A 13,519-nucleotide genomic window follows, 5' to 3' on the forward strand; every position below is an offset into this window, starting at 1 on the left:
CTCCCAACATACAGGAACTTTTTCACTGGTGGCCATTTTAACTGTAAGTAACTGTATCCCAAATTCACTGCCATACAGAAATGAAAATCGGACTGTTTACAGAGGGAGAAAAAAAAAAAAAAAGAAAGTATTCCCTTAAGGACACCTTAGTCCCTTCTGCAATGTCACCTGGCATGGTTCCTAGCTTCATGCTGTTTTGCAAGCTCATTTATCTACGTACATCCCTTCTATGTACTCCCAACATCTCTTCCTATCTTTTCCTTCCCACCTGTATTCACAGAACTACAGGAAAGAAAAAAAGAACAAACAAACAAACAAACAAACAAAAAAAAAAAAAACATGAAGCAGAAGAGATCTTGGGAATTTATTTGGTCTGGGGATTTACCTTCCCTCTGCTCTATCCCAGTGCATCCATTTACCAAGAGAAGAGCAAGGAAGTGAGCCAACTTTGTTGTACAACGTGCTTTGGATTAGGTACTTTCTGTAGGGGAGGACTCCAAGTTTTGCCATTGCTACCTGTGGGAATGTGGACAAGCCAACAGCTCTGCCTGTTCGTGGATAACCTAAAGTAGAATTGTATCAATCAGAATAACCCAATTTAGAAGAGGCTCATAAGGATCATCGCATCCAACTCCTAGTGTCTGCCTTTGAGCTCTGGGGTGTTTCATCATCTGAGTATGAGCTGTTTTGACATCCGTAAGAGTGTTATTAAGACAATATAAACTACTACTATCATTCTATGCAATTCTTCCTGTACATGGGATGTGCTGATTTCTCTGTGCCAAATTCCCACCTGATCACTCCAACTTTTCCTCTTACATTTCTCACCACATTTGGTTTCCTTTGACAGAATCACAGAATGCCTTGGGTTGGAAGGGAGCTCAAGGATCATCAAGTTCCAACCCCCCTGCCACAGGCAGAGCAGCCAGCCACTAGATCAACTACTAGATCAGATTGCCCAGGGCCCCATCCAACCCGGCCTTGAACACCTCCAGGGATGGGGCATCCACAACCTCTCTGGACAGCCTGTGCCAGCAATTCACCACCCTCCCAGTAAAGAACTTCCCCCTGACATCTAATCTTTTCTCTGTGTGCTCAAAACACAGCTCTTAAAATGACTGTTGAGAAAGTTCATGGTACTAAAGCTTTGTACATATTCGTATAGAGCCACTACTGATAACAACATGCCTTCTGAGATTTAACCCCTTTTTTCCCAGGAGAACCAGTGCAGATGCTTACTGTCATTTTTTTCCATATTCCCAGACAGGGCTCTTTGCCCCCAAAGCGTCTCCTTACTCACATCACCTCCAGCAGAGAAACAGGCTGTGAAGATGAGCAAAGTGAATGAAGGCAGAAACATTTCTGCAGTCTTTATTCCTGGTGACACTGGCTGAGTCTGAAAGCACACAGCTGGATGTCAACAGCCCGGGCAGATTTTGAAGAAGCGGCACAGTGAAAGGAGGGGTGAATTAGTGGATGTGTTCTTCCTGTAAACTGAAAATTGAAAGTGCCTGACCACAGACAGCCAGAAGAAACAAATCCAGAGGTCTCCAGGACAAATTTTATGGTTGCTTTTGACAAAAGAAATTCTTTCAACCTGGCAATGATGTCATTAACTTCCCAGCATTGATTCTGAAATTCTCCTCTCTTTTTTGGACTGTGTTAAACACTAATTAAACCCACTTATTGCAAAAACAGCCTCAGGTTCATAGTGCTATTTATTAAACTCCTTAATGAGACAAGAGGGGAAAATAGTTTTATGCTGTATCAATTTTTAATTAACACTGTCAGTTTTGTGCAGTCAGCATTGCCAGATGCCTGGGAGAGCAATCCAAAGAGTGAAAAAGAGGGCAAGAGATCTCACAAAAAAAAGGGACTCAGGGATTTTCCCACCAAATGTCATGTACAAAACCATTTGTCAGGTGAAAGAACTTTGTTATTAGAAAAAAAACAAATTTCATGTAAAAGCCAAAATAATACCTGGATGCAAAGTGTCCTTCAGGGTTTTCTGTAAGTATGATAGAATCATAGAACATCTTGAGTTGGAAGAGACCCACAACGGTCATCAAGTCCAACTCTTGGAAGATATCAAGGGAGCTTGTGAACCAGTCTCCTGCAGCAGCAAAGTGCTTGATTATTAAATATTTTATTCTCTGCTGAGACATTGTCCAGATATAAACACTCTATGGGCTCTCCAAAGTGTTAAGCATTAAAATGTCTGTGTTTCATCACATATTTACAAGAGATTTGAATTTCTCATGGGAAGAGACAACAGTGAGCATCTGCACCTTTATCTGAGTACAGTGTCTTGGATGCTTTTGATAGCACCACAAAGCTTCTTCAGTAGCTGTACAATTTCTAATTAAAAAAAGAAATAAATAAAGCGAAAGAAGACCGAAGGCCAACAGGCACCTGACAGTGAGATGTGAGGTAGTACGGAACTGTTTGGATCAGTCACCTCACCCCTGTGACAACAGAAGCATCTGTCATTTGACAGCAGAAACTCTTGGGTGGTCACTGATGTCTGCCTACAGCCCCAGCATGGATGCGTGCAGACCGCATTTCAGTGGCATAGGGAAACTCCAGGCTGCAACTGTGAGAACTCTCCAGGCACCCAGACTCCAAGCATGCAACATCAGCCTTCCTGGCAGCCGGGAAAAGGCAGTGGTACAGACACCAAAATTTTGCCCTAGTCACTGATCATTCACAGGTTAGTAATGCCTTTGCACAGATCTGTGTACATTCATCTCAATTGCTCATATGTTGTTGTTTCTGTGAGTACACTTAGTCAGGTGACTGCAGGTGAGGTAAGCACATATTTACTGACACAGGTTGGAAAACATTTCCTTTGGAGGCTGTAGTATTCCTTTCAGTGTATTACAGTGGCCCGGAAGATGCTGTCAGTGGAGATAAAAGAGTGGCATGATGGCTGCAAGAGACAAGGGTCAAGAAAGTGTGCTCCATGTGTTGTGGTTTTCTGCTGGCCAGAAAAGATGTCTTTTCATCATAACTCATTCTGAAATCCTCTGGTAAGTGGGGCTTATGGCAAAACTGGTTGTTATGGGCAAATATTATCTGCAAATTGAGAGAGATAATATGCAGTATTTGGGAAGTTTTGCTTCATACCTTACTCTTTGCTTTGTTTTCTGTCTGCATTTCAGGAAGACATTCTCTTACAGGAACTGTGAAGTTAAAAAAAAGAAAGAAGAGTTTTTATGGAAACAAATCACACCCAGACCTGTAGTCAATGTATGTGGGCTGAAGAACCATATATGGCCATAGAGTTTAATTCTCAAAAACAGTCAAGAAGAATAGAGGGAGGATGAAAGAGAATGTTTAATCAGAAGCAATGACATCTTCAGGGCTAATGCAAGTAGAAACAAGTCAGGCAGCACTGTTCTTTCAGCAGTGATCACATGAAAGGTGTGTGTGTCCCAGGACTGCAGATCATTCACTCCAGTGAGACATGATGGATGTGCTTGGAGGAAAATTCACTGATTTTAGGGAATTGGTTGCTGATTTACCACTGGGATTTTTATTGAGTTAACGTTTTACCTTATTATCCTAACACTACACAACTCAGCTTGGAGTTCACCAAGCATAGCAAGTTTTATAATCTGTTAATGTTCAACTTGGCCTGCATTTTTCTCTTTGTTTCATATCCTGTGTTACTAATGATAGCTTTATTTCTAGACATGGGGAGAACAGGTCAGTCAGGCAGCAAGTTTCCAGTTCTTGCTACCGCCTTGGACTCTAGGCACACTTGCAAAAGCTTCATGTAATCTTAGAATTTGCACTTACGTTGCCTCCTGGGCCTCATGCAGAGCCCTCTGTCCTGCAGCTTCACTGTTGGCTTTATCACCATTCCCATTGAGGGAGATGCACATAGGGAGTATTCAACACACATGCACACATACCAACACATAAGATCTTCACACCAGGTTTCTCAAGTCATCCTTTCTCCTCTTTTGTTCATATGAGGAAAAATCACAAGCATAGACCTAAAAAATTTCCTAAGTTCGAGTCACATCCTCCATTGTAATCATCTGAATTCCCAGGTGCCTTTTACCTTCTCTGCTATAGTTTGTTTTCCCAATAAACAATGTCAATCTTTTTCCCCTCCTGCTAAGTGGTTCCCATGAGTCTGAGATCCTTCTTTTTTCTGCTTGAAAATTCCCTATATTTCCTTGAAAATCTATGGTGATCTTTTGCCCTCTAAACTGCCTTCCAATGCAGAAGTAAGAAACAGGTCATAGAATCAGAATTATAAAATCATAGAATGGATGGGTTGGAAAGGACCTTTAAGATCATCCAGTTCCAACCCACTGCTATAGGCAGGGACACCTCTCTCTATACCAGGTTGCTCAAAGCCCCATCCAGCCTGGCCTTGAATGCTTTTTCAGGTAGGGGGCATCCACAGTCTCACAGTGAACACAACCTGCTCCAGTGTCTCACCACCCTCACAGTAAAGAATTTCCTCCTGATACCTAGTCTAAATGTACCATCTTCCAGCCTAAAGCCATTTCTCCTCTTCCTGAAGGTCATCAGTTTGCCCTACCTCATGTGTGGGTAGAACAATGTCATTGTGTCTAATGACTCACCTTACTCTTCTAGCTGAGATGATACAGTTATTGGTCATCAAGGCTGGCTACATGGTTCAATGTTAATTTATATCTCAACTGCCTCATACCGGAACTACGTCTATAATCCATGTGGTGCACATGCCCCGAACGGCACACAATTCAGAGCTGAGAGATTAAGAGTCTTCAGATTATTCAAGCCATAAATTCTCAAGTCACTTTTAAAATCCCTTCACTGAAGTGTGCAAGTCTAGGGTCAAATGAGAAAAAAAGTCAACCTGAGCACATGACGAAAGAGAGCAAAGGTAATGATCTTCTTAAGGAAATTAGTTTCTTCAGTACAAGAGAGACATGGACCTGTTGGAGCGTGTCCAAAAGAGACCCATAAAAATAATCCCAGAAATGCAGCACCTCCACTGTGAGGACAATCTGACAGAGCCAGGGCTGTTCAGCCTGGAGAAGAGAAGGCTGTGGGGAGACCTGAGAGTGGCTTGTCAGAATCTAAATGAGGGCTATGAGAAGGAAGAGGACAGACTTTTTTGCAGGGTCTGCTGTGATAGGACAAGGGGAAATAGTTTCAAACAAAAGCAGAGGAAAACTAGATTGGATATAAGGAAAATGATTTTTATGCTAAGGGTAATGAAGCACTGGAACAGGTTGCCCAGAGAGATGGTGGATGCCCCACTCCTGGAGACATTAAGGCTGGACAGGATACTGAACAACCTGGTCCATCTGTAGGTGCCCCTGTTTGTTGCATGGGAGTTGGACTAAATGACTTCTGAGGGTCAGACTTCCAGCTGAAATGATTTTATGATTGCGTAATTCTATGAGTGTGGGTCAGGATATATAGAACTGTTAACCACTAGTGCTGGTAACAAACAGAGAGTATCAGCCTTCACATATGGACAGTAATACCGTCTTCTCTTTTACTGTTCTTTATTATATCCAAAAAAGAAAAAAAAATCTTATATTAAAGCTAAACTCGAATTCTTGCTATTAAGAGTTCAGTATGAACTCATCTAGGATTTGAATGGGAAATTCCTACTGTGGATCCACAGTAATGAATCATACTTGATCAGCTGGTAGAAAAAAGTCAAGCAAAACTGGATAAAGTGAATTGTTCTGAGTGGCACTATCTTCACAGATCAGGTCAGCAAATAGATTATTACAGGGAGGGAAGATGATAACTGTGAGGAAAATATTGCTTCAGCAGTGGTAAGATTGGGTATGGCAATAAGAATAATCAATTTCTGAAGAGGCTGAGGAATTAGTAAAACATTACAGACCTGATTCTAGAAGGACTGGGGCTCTCTGAGTTTGGGATGAATCAGTATTCTGATTCCTCAAACTAAGACAATACATCATTTGTTTATCCAAGTCTCAGAAATGTTCTTCCTCAAAGAAGGCATAACAAAATAATTGACACCCTGGACACTGACGAGGAGGAAGATGTGTCAATTCTCCCATCTCCAACTCTACTCCTTTCTATGCTGAAAAGAAAACAGACGCTCTCTGCATGAAACTGATGTTATCACCACTTTGGTGCTGACCTGCCCTAAAAATCTTATTGAAAGGCAGAGGCCTCATATGAATGGGTAGTGCTGGTCTTGTGATGAGACCGCTTGAGTACTGAATGCTATTGTAAGTCAGAAACAAAACAAAACAATTGCCAGTGGACTTCAGACTGAAGTCCAGACTTTTTCTTTGCTACACAAGTCTCCAAATTCATAAGTATGGAACAAACCCATTAAAGAAAACCTAACCTCAATAAAACCTAGGACAAAGCATTGCATTAATTCAGCTATCAGCATAAAATTCAAATTGTTTCTTCCTTTTGGTTTCTCTTCATTTTCTTTCCATCTGGTTTGTTCTTTGACCAAAGCTCTGCAGGGCCCAGCTCAGGTCATCTCACTGTCAGCAGCTGCAGTGGAAGCTGGTGTCAGAAAAGTCAGCATCACACAGGAGTCTAATTTCTATTAAATACACAAGCAGCATCTTTCTAAATTATGCCTGTAAATGGTTAGATGGAAAACTTGGCTGGCTACTGGAGAGCATTGCTCTGAGTCAACATTGCCAAATTTCTGGATGCCAAATTTTCACAGGACTGCTGCTAACAATACCTCCTACCTCCTAACAAATGACTTTGCATTTGCATACTCCTACCTTTCTTCTCCAAAACATCCTTCCATGAGCACTTCATTAGAAATATCTTTCAGAGAATGTCCAGCTGAAGTGTCTTTAATATATTTCATATTTCACTGAGAAATATAGTCTTCATCCATAGCAGAATGTAGGGAATAGTAGGATGCTAAGATGTAGACTGTGATCCTTTAAAGGACCTATGAATATGGAGGACCAGATGCTTTAGGGAATTAACATATCAATTCATGGCATGCATAGTACCATACAAAAATGCTATTTATGATGATTATGTCATTTTTGTGGAAACAAAACCTGCAGCAAGTGAGCTAGAATAGCGCTATTCAAATCCTTCAGAAATGCAAAGCTTCACCAGTGTTAGTTTCTAGAAGCCTGACCTTTTGCAATGTAAATACTTTCTGGGAGGATAAGAGATACAAAATATGTCCCCAGGTCTCTCAGTTTGTCTTGAGAGTTCCAGCTAGGATTAACTGTAATTCTTGCAAATTGGATTTCAGTGACAGACAGAGAAATGTTTGACATTCAGTGCAATGAAGACTGCAGGTTACCTGTGCTAGATGTCATCCAGCAAATTAATCTAGCCTATAGTAGTCTTTCTTATGAGTTTTCTGGAGTCACGCTGTTTTCATCACTCCTAAGAGCTTCACTAAATATAAATCTGTGTCAGAAGAAGAAATCCTTCTTTCTCATTCTCCTCTACAGATAGGCTTTACATTCAAGCTCTCCCAAACCTATCATTTCTCCATTCTGAGCTATTGGTCCTACCATTCTGTGGAGCATCCTACTGAGCTCAGCTGTGGCTGAGCAAGTCACCTCAATGGACACTGAGCAGTGCATTGAAAACAATGCAGTAATATGGAATTTTGGCTATTTGCCCTTCCTGCCAAACCTCTGACAGAGGCAGTGAGGCTGCAGTGAGGCAAAAATGCAGTACCTTATCTAGCTTCCTATCAAACATGTAGCAAGCAAAAAGACAAATTCCTAAAAGACATTTCAAAACCTCATTCCAATTATACCATTTATAACATCAGATCTTAGAGGATTTTTTTGCCGAGTGCAATCCTTCACAGTTCAGTGTGATGTCTTCTTCAGGCTCCAACATCTTGGCCCTCCCACCCATGTTCTTTGTGCTCTGTCCCAGGTGTTTTTCTCTTAAGAGCAGTTGAGCCTCACCTGCTGTGGGCTGAGTTATTCCAGCACGCTACATCCCAGGTGCATTCCTGAAATACTTGTTGGGTGGATTGAGCTTATTCAGGGGCCTGTCCTGCTTGAATATACAAAGGATTCCAGAGTTATCTGTGATTCTGTGATTCTGTGATACTTGATACAGCTTTGACCTATACTCTCCTCTCAAATCTTAACTTCCTACTCAGTGAGCAGCCAGAAAATGCTGGTGCTGCTGTACTTCTGAGGGCAGTGCCTCCCTCCAACGGCTGCTCCGTAGTGTGAGACGTGGCCACTCACATAGACTCCTAATACAGCCCACTGCATGCAGTCTGACAAAGTTTTATTAGCCTCTTCCCCACAGAGATATGGTATTAAATATTAGATGAATTAACAATCAAGTAAAAATAATAATCTTTCTTTGCAGTGTGTAGGACTAATGGTCCCTTCTTGGAGATGATGGAGGAGGAGGACATTTGTGGGTATGCACACTGTAGAAGTAATCTGGGAAATCTTTACCTTTCATGGCAAAAGGCAGACACAAATAAATTCAAAATGTATCCTAGCAGAAGGTGATCAAAGAATTTCTTAATTCAGACAAAAACATTGAGGGGGAAAAAATAAAAACAAATTAACAACAACAATGACAAAAGGGTATTTTTATTTTTTGTTTTCCAATAGAAAATTCATGATTCCCACTTCCAAGTGACCTTTGCTTCCATAATTCGGAGTTGTTTGGTGGAGCTTGGATTGCTTTCTGTAACTCCTCAGCTGAAAGCAACCCTCAAAGATCTGGAGGACCAGGTCTCCAGGAGTTCCAGGATCCTTTTCCTCCTCTGAATTTTGGACGATATCTTGGCACTGAAACTTTGTCAATAGAGACTTTCCAATCTGGGGCACCTCTGGTAGAAACTGTATCAGAAGGGAAAGGCATTTCACATCTTTTTAGTGTGGACAGAATATGAGTGGATGGGCAATTGATGTGGAGCTGGAGGAGAAGAGACAAAACTGGCACTGGTGTCACAATAAGGGTTCTGCCCTGTGGAGCGTGACATCTCTGGGCAGAAGCGTGAAAATGGGGTGAGGGATGGTGGGAAAGGGCAGGCAGAACAGGGATGACAAATAGAAGATCAACCCTGCAGCTGTGTTTCAGTGATTTTGGAACAAAAATCAAAACTGTGAGATAAGAAATATAATAGGTGATGATTTTTGTCAGTTGGCACAGCTGGAAAAGGCAGAGGACTGCAGGCTATTTGTATGCCTACATGTTGGTGGTTTACCCATGTTCACCACATGGAAATAATTCCTCTTCCCTCAGACTTTATTGCACTCATATTCAAAGAGCTGCATGCATGTCCCATCACTTCTGAAATGACACTCTGACATGTGCAGCAGCCAAAACTTATAATAATGCTCTGCCTACCTAACAGTGAACACTGCAGCAGTGCTACATGTGAAGCCTTACCCTGATCAAGCTAGAGATTCAACAAGACCGAGTGCAATGTGCAGCACTTTGATCTGTGCAATCACAGAAATGAGCACATTTTATTTTCCCAGGTTGGATGGAAGCCTGGGCAACCTGGTCTAGCCCATGGCAGGGAGATTGGAACTAGATGATCATTGAAGTCCCATCCAACCAAAGCAATTCTACCATTCTATGACTGTTCAGCTGGTGTTCTTGCTTCCCATATCCCTTTTTTATTATTTGATTGTTTGTTAACTCCACATTCTGACATACGTGTTGTCAGCAACACATACGCATGAACAATTAAAGGGCAGAGGAAAACTTAAGATCATAAAGTATCTATTTTTTCCTGTGGCTTTGCAAGAAACAAAGCTTTTGCTTTGTAATCCTCCGGAACACAGGGGACACCCATCTGTCTATCAGGAGGAATACAAAATCTCTTCTAAAGGAATACAAAATCTGAACCACAGCTGCAGCTGCAGCACTGCTATCCAAGTCTTATGAATGTTTTTAAGAGGCAATCAAACAATCGGTTCAGTAAGTAAAACTTGTGACTTGCTTTCTCCCACTCGCACTTAAGAGAGTACAAAAGATATAATAGTGTTCATTGTTTGGGCTAAAAATGACATGGGGGAAGTAATACTTCCCCTTAAATGAATCAGCCTGAGGCAGCTTTTTTTAAAGAATGGTGTGTCGTGTTACAGGACATTTCAGCTTCTGAGAAATGCCAATGCAATGTCTCCACAGATCTGTGTTCACTCCCAGCAGGTCGCTGGACAAACCAAGCATCTTTCTAGGGTTTCAAAATGCTAATATCCTTCAGAAAAGGTTAACTTTGGTTAGATCCTGATGATTTGGACAGGATAGAGCCTCTGTAGGCAGTGCTGTCCCAGGAAACAGTACAGTCAAGCAGGTTAATTGAGTAAGAATTGGCAAATCTTTGCTACAAACAGATTTATTTGCATTGTGGCAGGAAAACTGATATTGACCTGATTTCTCCTTAAAGAACACCTGACTTTGTTTCCTCCTTTCCTCCTTCCCAGCTCAGTTCCTGGGGTGATAGGGTCAAGTTCCAGCAACAATAGCTGAGTTCTGGTATTTTGACCAATATCCAAACCAGAGCAATTCACTTTGGCTTTTTTGTTCTTCTTATTTTTGTTTGTTTTTAATTTTTGCTGTCTTGCTTATCCTGCTCAAGGTTGTGGTTTCAAAACTGTGCAATTCAGCATGGAGCAATGTGTTCCCTACACACAACTCAGTGCAGTATGCTGGGATGGTTACTATTATGGATGCTATTAGAACACAAAGGAGAGATAAGTGCATATGCTTCACAGCAAAATAGCAACAGGATGGCAGATGGACACAAGTGGTTGAGTAGCTATCACATGTTTCTGGATAGAACTTCTTATCTGAAGTCAAATTTTCATGTTTACATTTTGAACACTCATGAACACCTGCTGAGCTAAGAGTTAAATGCAATAAAACAGTACTTACCTTCAGGCATTGACCAAACTTAGGCATATCTCTGGGCAAATTGCATCAAGTGTGCCCAAAAGTGCCCTTAGAACAGTAATCTGTTATGAGTGATAATGAAGATTTAATCAATAACTGATTTCCAGAAATGTTTCAGCAGACATCACAAACCACCACTGATCTTTGCTCAAGCACGTGACTTTCTGAATCAACATGTGATGTCCAAGTGTGATAGCAGGCAAAGTCTCCTGAGCAGCAGCAGGAGTAGGAGTTTGTCTCCTGGTTGGAATGAAGATGGAAAATCTATTTTTGGATCTGTACAATATGAAATTAGAGAGCATTTATCCCAAAAAGAGGTTGCTCATGTTTCTAGTTAGCTTTTGTCTCCTTCACAAGTTCAGCCATGGTTTTATTCAACTCCTATTCCTTTAGTACGTATGTTTTGAGATTGGGCTACAGGCCAACACCTTGAAGAAGAGAAACTTTCCTTCCTTAGGAGTAGATCTAGATTCCATCAGTTCTGTTGGTTTTTGCCATTGATGCAGACCTCATTCCTTCTTCCCCTTGTGTAATTCCAATGATATTGTTCCAAGTAGTGCTCACAAAAAACATGTAATGTTCATTCTGTCTCCCTTTTCAGCACGATGCAATAGAAGGAACACCAAGCCGAGAGGAAGGCAACATGGGGAACTGTTGTAAGCAGCTTGAACATATAACCATATGTGAAAGCCCCACTGGTTCTGGAATTGGCTTATGGACCCACAATGAGTGGAGCAACCAGAAAGGAATGCAGAAATAATGGAGAGCCCTCCCTGCCATCTGCACCTTTGAGCCCACTGCATCATAGGATTTTGCAGGCCCTGCCATTACAAAAATAACCAAAACCAATTGAAAAAGTGTTCAGTCTTACAAATCTCAAAATAAAAGGAACCTTGGATATGAGTGACTTTTTCTCCCCTCTAAATATGTATGTACTTCTATAATGCTGAACTCCATTCTTCTTTTCTTTATCTTGCATTTAGACAATGGGACAGGTTTTATGGTCTTATGCAAAGTACTTGTTGCACAAGCTCCAGTCACTCACAGTCTTATTGAATGCTACATTCCCTAGTACTAGCCTCTAACACCAGGAATCCTGGTAAATGGAATTAAATATTTTGCAAGAATATCTTGCTACAGCATTTAATACATCTCTTGCATAACTGACTCTTTTGGTGGGATCTTTACTTTGGAAAATAAAACAGATATATGCATGTATTCAGTTGAGAGATTGTAACTTGTTGATGCTGATTTGCTTGAGAGTTTTGGCCAAATGTGGGGTGCTTACGTTGCTGGGAGCAAAAGGGAGATACACAACCAAGGCCAATTTTTACTTTCCAGATCCTGACATTTCAACTGGTACTTCTGGCCTTGAAAGCACATTGCGAATGGCACTGATATCATAGAATCCTAGAATCGTAGAATCCTTAGAGTTGGAAGGGACCTTTATAGGTAATCTATTCCTGTTCCCCTTCAAAGAACACAAAAATGGACAGATAGATCATGTTGCCTAGGACCTGATCACCTTGAAAGTCTCCAGGGACAGGGCATCCACCACATCTCTAGGCAAGTGCCTCATCACTCTCACTGTAAAAGACTTCTTCCTTATTTCTAACCTAAATTTTCACACCTTAAGCTTGAAATCATTTATCCATATTCTGTCTTTTCTCCAGGCTGAACAGCCCTGGCTCTCGCAGCTTGTCCTTACAGTGGAGGTGCTCCATCTCTGGGATCATTTTTGTGGCCCTTCTCCAGACATGCTCCAACAGGTCTGTGTCTCTCCTGCACTGAGGATTCCACATCTGGATGTGGTACTCCAGGTGAGGTCTCACTAGTGCAGAGTAGAGGGGCAGGTTCACCTCCCTTGCCCTGCTGGACACATTTCTTTTGATGCAGCCCAGGATATGGTTGGCCTTCTGGGCTGTGAGCTGGCTCGTGTCCAGCTTCTCATCCACCAGTACCCCCAGATCTTTTGCGACTGTGCTCAAACCTTTCACAGCTAGTACTGATGGTGGATATTGCCTTGTCCCAGGTACAAATCCTTATACTCGAATTTGTTGAACTTCATGATGTTCTCCTCAGCCCACTGCTCAGCCTGTCAGGTCTCTCTGGATGATATCTTGTCTCTCTTGTGCATCAACCACACCTCACAGCTTGGTGTCATCCCCAACTTGCTGAGGGTGCACTCAACCCCATTTCAATGTCACTGATGTAGATATTAAAGATTACTGGTCCCAACACTGATCCCTGGGGGAAACCACTCGTCACTGATCTTCATCCAGACATTGAGCAATTTACCACCACACTCTGGTCTTGATTGATATGGTCTCGAGGACTGGAGAAGGAACTCCCCTAACTGTTCTCCTGTAGGAAGACACAACTGCCTCTTACTGGTGTCTTGAATGAGTGCTACCCAGACCACAAGACTACAAATTATCTGATACACCGGGCCAAATTTTGCTCCATTCAAACACTTGGCATAACTCCTTCGGTGAGTGAGTAGGAGTCCCCATCAACAGCAAGATCATTACTGAAAATATTAAAACATTCCACTCCCTTCTTCCACTACCCTCCTCCTCCCCCTCAACCTCCCTCTCCACTTTCAAACCAAACAATTTCCTCTTTTCCTTGTTATATG

At 41.8% G+C, this 13,519-nt stretch overlaps 1 long non-coding RNA gene across 1 annotated transcript; it reads left to right on the forward strand.

Moving 5' to 3' along the window:
• The first annotated feature begins 2,830 nt into the window (after positions 1 to 2,830).
• Positions 2,831 to 12,611, forward strand: LOC122171981. Its single transcript, XR_006172137.1, has 3 exons — positions 2,831 to 3,029; positions 11,483 to 11,809; positions 12,555 to 12,611. It is a non-coding gene; the product is annotated as an uncharacterized LOC122171981 (long non-coding RNA).
• The last annotated feature ends 908 nt before the right edge of the window (positions 12,612 to 13,519 follow it).

Source organism: Centrocercus urophasianus, unplaced genomic scaffold (assembly GCF_019232065.1).
Source record: "Centrocercus urophasianus isolate 14NV4802_14NV808 unplaced genomic scaffold, USGS_Curo_1.0 seq_11, whole genome shotgun sequence".
Taxonomy (NCBI): Eukaryota; Metazoa; Chordata; class Aves; order Galliformes; family Phasianidae; genus Centrocercus; species Centrocercus urophasianus.